This window comes from Melozone crissalis, unplaced genomic scaffold (genome assembly GCF_028551555.1).
Source record: "Melozone crissalis strain CALT ecotype California unplaced genomic scaffold, PUWL_Pcris_2 ptg000026l_1, whole genome shotgun sequence".
In the NCBI taxonomy this organism is placed as follows: Eukaryota; Metazoa; Chordata; class Aves; order Passeriformes; family Passerellidae; genus Melozone; species Melozone crissalis.
This window is the reverse complement of record NW_026535804.1, coordinates 7,981,123-7,987,122: the sequence shown is the minus strand read 5'-3', so window position 1 is coordinate 7,987,122 and position 6,000 is coordinate 7,981,123.

Genomic DNA, 6,000 nt, shown 5'->3' with positions numbered 1-6,000 from the left:
TTCCCACTATCCCATCCATCCCTGCCCTGTGTCATTCTGAAGCCATTCCTTGTGTCCTGTCCCTCCCTCCCTTGTCCCCAGTCCTTCTCCAGCTCTCCTGGGGCCCCTTCAGGTCCTGAAAGGTCACAATAAAGTCACCCTGGAGCCTTCTTGTTCCACTTCCCTCTTGCTGCAGGCCTGAGGAATTCAGGCAGGTTTTGTGGTCGGGGTTTGTGCTACTTCTGAGCCCTCAGCACGTGGAGCAGGAGGAAGAGGAGGAAGAGGAGGATGAGGAGAAGGAGAAGGAGGAGAAGGAGAAGGAGGAGAAGGAGAAGGAGAAGGAGAAGGAGAAGGAGAAGAAGAAGAAGAAGAAGAGGAAGAAGAAGAGGAAGAGGAAGAAGAAGAAGAAGAAGAGGAAGAAGAAGAAAAAGAAGAAGCAGAAGAAGCAGAAGCAGAAGAAGAAGAAGAAGAAGAAGAAGAAGAGGAAGAAGAAGAAGAAGAGGAAGAGGAAGAAGAAGCTGCTCCTCCTGCCCACCTGGGCTCTCCCCTGCCACACCCATGGACACACAGGGATATTCCAGTGCTCCGGGATTGCTCTGGCTCAAACGTTTCCTTTCTGCCTTTTCTGTAATTGTATCAACGTGGGGGGAAAAATGTAAATAGGAATTTTAATAAAAGCGTAGCAGTAAGCAGATCTAATCTCTAACCTTTTGAAATATGAAGAAGCTGCTTTATCTGCGAGGAAGCACAATCTCTCCCCAGCAGAGATGGGAATTTGTGGGAGTTAAATTAACTAAGGCAGTGCTCCCCTCTTGCTCGTTGAATGTAAACGAAGCATATTGAGGATTATTGCAAAGGGAGAATTAATAAAACCAGGATGGGAAAGTCTCAGAGCCAGGCATGTTTGCTAATGGTTTCCCAGGCACGGGGAGAGCAGCCTGGGGTCCCAGCACCTCCTTCCCTGCTGCCAGGAGAAACAGGAGAAATGCTCTGGAAGGTCTTGCAGAGGGACCCAGGGAGCTGCTGGAGAGAGGAGCGCTTGCAATTCCATCTGCACACAGCTCTGCAAAGAAAAATCCTTCACACACTGGGGTTCTGGGCCTCCAGCTCTGGATTTGGGGGTGTCACTTGGTGTCCCCCCTTTTACCCACTGTGTGCTGCTCATGGGATGGGTTTAATGTCCCTTCCAACCCAAAGCGTCCCACGGTTTTATGATAATTTATGATAATTTCTGCTGCAATTTCCCCATTTTCTGAAGAAGTTTGGAGTGCACAGGGCCAGGAGCCCTGGCAGCACCTGCTCCTTGGCCAGTTGGGTGTCCCTTGGTGTCACTTGGCACCAAAGAAGAGGAAATATTGGTTGGGTATTGGTGTCACTTGGTGTGCCCCCTTTACCCACTGTGAGCTGCTCACGGGATGTGTTTTAATGCCCCTTCCAACCCAAAGCATCCCATGGTTTTTTGATAAATTATGATAATTTCTCCTGTAATTTCCCCATTTTCTGAACCAGTTTGGAGTGCACAGGGCCAGGAGCCCTGGCAGAACCTGCTCCTTGCCCCTCTAGGATGCTCCTTCCTCCTCTCCTGGGCCGCTGTGCTGGCTGCAGGCAGCAGCAATTGGGCTCCTGAAGGGCTCCTTTGTCTGCTCAGAGGAGTGAATTGGCAGCAGTACAAAGCCCAAAGGAAAATAATTCCCATTAAGGCAGGGGCACCCTGCCTGAGCAGAGCCTGCCTCAGCCCCAGAGCTGTTCCTCCCACTGCCCCCTGCTCGGGATCTGTGATTGTTCCTGCCCCTGGCAGGGACTGCCCTGGCCTGCCGTGCACACTGTGCTCCATCCCACACTCTTCTCTCAATTGTGCAAGCCTGGGGTTCTGCTTTCTTTGGTCTCCCTCTCAGCCTTGTAAAATATCCTGATTTCAGAGAGCTCTCAGCTCTATTCAAAGGATTCTGAATCCTCCGATTTTCCAGTCATTCACCTGGCCCGTGAGCTGCTGGGAAGAGCTGGCTCATCCCTGGGGCTTTAGAAAAGGTTTAAAATTCACCTGTAAAGGGAAACAGAGGGACTCAGGGAGCCTGGGAGTGGATGTGCCACTCTGTGAAATCCCTGTCATGCTTGAGGGACTCATTTGCTTTCTGGCCAAATCTGCCTGCCTGGCATGGGGGCTGAGGGAGGGGCTGGCACCTGGCAGGAAAACTCCTGGAAAACTCCTGTGTCTTTATCAGACTATGGTGTGAGCCCTGTGCTTGGAACCCAGCAGTGTCCTGAGCTGGGAGAGCACCACCAGGACCATGGGTCCAACCCCTGGCCCTGCCCAGACCCCCAACAATCCCACCTTGGGCATCCCCACGGCAATCGGATGGATGGATGGGTGGATGGATGGATGGATGGATGGATGGATGGATGGATGATGGATGGATGGATGGATGATGGATGGATGATGGATGGATGGATGGATAGATGGATGATGGATGGATGGATGCATGCATGCATGCATGGATGGATGCATGGATGCATGGATGCATGGATGAATGGCTGCTGGCCATGCCAGATGCCAGGAAAAGCAGCTCTGTGGGGCACTGATGGAGCTGGGAGAGGAGCCTGCCCTGGTGGCAGGGACAGGCTGTGCCATGCTGCTGATGGAAGTGACAGCAGGGACTCTAATGACATGGAAAAGAAAAGCTCCCTCTGCTCTCCCTTCTGTGCAAAAGCAGCCAGGTAAGGGAAATTAACCCCTGACAGCCCAGCTGGGCACAGCCAGGTGTCTCCTCAGGTGTGTGCTGCTGAGGAACCCTGGAGAAGCCCCAAACTTGAAGTGGCAAAGGAGGAAGCAAAGCAGATCAAAGGATCTTTGCCAGACTGGCAGGGCTGGAGGAGCCATCACACAGGAAAACAGTGAAAGAGAAAGGTCTCTCCAATCCTGAGGTCTCTCCAACCCCCTCTTTCTCCCTGCATCCCCAGGGGTGCCACAGTTTGTAGAGAATGTTTGGAAGGTTACCCTTGTTCTGCATTTTCTGTTAATATCAGGAAGGAGCCTGCAGGAAAAATGGAGAGGTGATTTATAAGGCTGGACTCACAGGACAAGGGGGAATGGCTTCAAACCAAAAAAGGGGAAGTTTAGGTTGGGTATTAGGAAAATTTGGGGTTTTGCAGAATTGCAGTGGTAAAAGCACTTTCTAAAGGCTTCTCCATGAGCAGAGCTGGATAAACAATGAGGAATTTCTCATTTGCTGTAGAAGTTTCTTTGTCTTCTGCTTGCAGATGGCCCCATTTGGAGGGAGTGCATTGCTGCCATGTCTCTCCCCAACACTGGGGACACCTCAGAGAAGTCCCTGCACCTCTCCCAGGTGGGCTGGTGGCACCTTTCCTGCCCAGGTGGGCACAGCCTGGCAGCCTCCTGCCCCTGGGTGAGGCAGAACAGGAGCCGGGGACAGGGACAGGTGCAGGACAGAGCTGGGACAGCCACTGCACTGGGCTGAGCAATGGGAACAGGGAGAGAGAAACGAGGGGGTCCCATGGGGAAGGAGAATCCCAGCTCCTCCAGTTGTGCAAAACCACACAAATCACAGGATCCACTCGGGCAGCAGGGAACAAACCAACCATGAAAAGCTGGTGAGATGTCCCTGTTTTGCTTGGGTTTCTTGTCCTGTCCTTTGAGGCAGCTGCCCAGGAGCTGCAGGAGGGGGTGAGCACATCTGGCCCAGCCTGTGTGAGGCTCTGCCACCCCTGTGCCTGCTTGGTCCCCCTGGCATTTTCCTGCTTGGCACCTGGAACAAGCCTCCTCCAGCCTGCAACAAACCCGGGATCCACCCATCCCTATTCGGACAAGAAGGAATCCAGCTCCACAGAAATAACCCACCAAACTCCTATCAGGAGCTTTTTGTAGCTACATTAATTTTAGAAGAAAAATTAGGTCCGGAGTGCTGGGCTCATTTTAATGAAGATTCGGGGTCACAACCGAATCCCCTGGAGAGCAGGAATCAGCTTTTGAGCACATCAGAGTCATCAGAAACTCCTCTCAAAGTCACCCGAGGCCGATAGGGGCAGGGCAGGGGGCTGAGGGAGGGATGCTGGCTTGGAATCGGATTTCGGGACTTTGTGGAGCTGCACTTCCCTTCCCTGCCTGCAGCCGCGGCTGCTCCGGCTCGGAGATGAAAGCACCCGGCACAGGAGATAAACACGAAAACAGCTCTGGAACAGTCAGGCTGCCAAAAACAACCCGGGGAGGATGGGACGGGAGATGAAAGAGAAAGAGCTGGAGGTTTTGGAGTGACTGCAGGTGGGGATGGAGCTGTCACAGAGCCGCTGTCACACAGCCGGGGGGGAGTGCAGCTCAGGCATTTCCCCCACAAGCATCTCAGCTCTGTCCTTCCCTCCCGCCGCCAGAAACGCGGCTCCAAACCCCAGGAAAGTCCCAGAAATCCAGCGTGGCTCCTTAGGGACTCTTTCCTTCTTTCCACATTTGCTTCAGCTTCTTCTCTCCGGTATTTTGGCCCCAGGCAAGGCAGTGGGATTATACCGGGCATCCCGGGAAGCTCTGTCCTTCTTCAGCTTGTTCTGCGATAAATTGAGCAGCAGGAGGAGGCAGAGGCATCTGGGTGGGGTTTCATCGTCCCCTCGGTGTGATAAAGCTGTGGTGGCACCAGAGGAGCACCACCAAGGCTCAGCTGGTTTAGGCACGGAGGAAAAGCCAATCTCGGCCCCCAGATATCCTGTGGAGCAGAAAACCTGACCCTCAGCATTTCACCAGGCACCTTCTGTGCCCTTGTAATGTTCGGTGTAAGGACAGAGCTCTGCCAGGTGTTTCTGTCTCAAACCATTGGATCTTTCCCCCAAGGGTTGCCTGCAGCAGGATGCCTTGTCCAGCTGGGAGAGGATGCTGGGTTTTTGAGTGGCAGCTCTCTCTCCTGAGCAGAGCCACTGCAGAGCCCCCATTCCTGTGTGCAGGGGTCACAGGTGGGGGAAGGACCTGCCCTGCTCCATCTGGGTGCCTCCCACACTCTGCAAAAGCCTTGCAGAAGCACAGACAGAGTTTCAAGGCAACCCAGGGCTGACAGAGGATGTTTCTGTGGTGAATTTGATGAGGACACGTGGAAGGCCCACAGTTTGGAGATGGCCTCCTTGCATCAGTCAAATCTGCTTTGCAGCCTTTGGTGTCAGGGTTTGGCAGCCACTCATACCAGGGGAATTATCCCCAGAGGAGCTGGGCTCAGGGTATTGGGGTTCAGAGGGGTGCAGAAATTAATTAAAGCAGCTCAGATTCACCCTGAGTGGCCTCAGGCTGCCTCCCTTTGCCACTGCCCATGGTGTGGATTCACCTGGGCACCTCCCTTATCTGCAGCTCTCAGCAGCCATGGAAGGGTAGCAACCCTTCTTTCTGTGAAGATTGAAGGGATTTTCAATTTCTCCAAGTGCTCCCCAGCACCAGAGCAGCTTTAGATGGCACAGCCAAAGCTTTCTTTGCCTGCCTCAGTCTGTGAGCTCTCCTAAGGGGAGTTATCAAATGGGCTGTGGGCACTCACATCTTGGTAGATTGAGGAGATGATTCCCACAGGCTGCAAGAAGGGAATTTTAGGGGTGGTTCTCCCTTCCTCCTACACTGCTTTCCTGAAAACTGCCTGTCTGCAGCTGCAGGGACCCCCTCAGCTCCCACCTCCGTGTGCTGCTCCTTGCTGGGATCCCTCGCTGTCCTCTGTGTGTCCTTACAGCTGGCAGCACCTCGGCTCCTTCAGGAAACGTGTGTGGAGGCTTCAGTGGGTTTCCAGTGGGACACGGAGGAAGCACCAGGGCTTTGAGGGAATCCTGCCTCGGTGGCTCACAGCAGTGAGAGCTGCTGTGCCTGAAGGGATCTGGCTCAGAACAAACCTGTGGTGGCCATGCCAGGGTCACTGGGCAGCCCAGGGCAGTTCCAGCCCTCCCCTGCAGCACCCCAGAGCTCTCCTGGAGCAGGAACAGCTGGAAAGAGTGGGGAGTGTATTGGGAACAGCTGGAAGGAGTGGGGAGTGTGTCGGGCTGGGGTGGGGG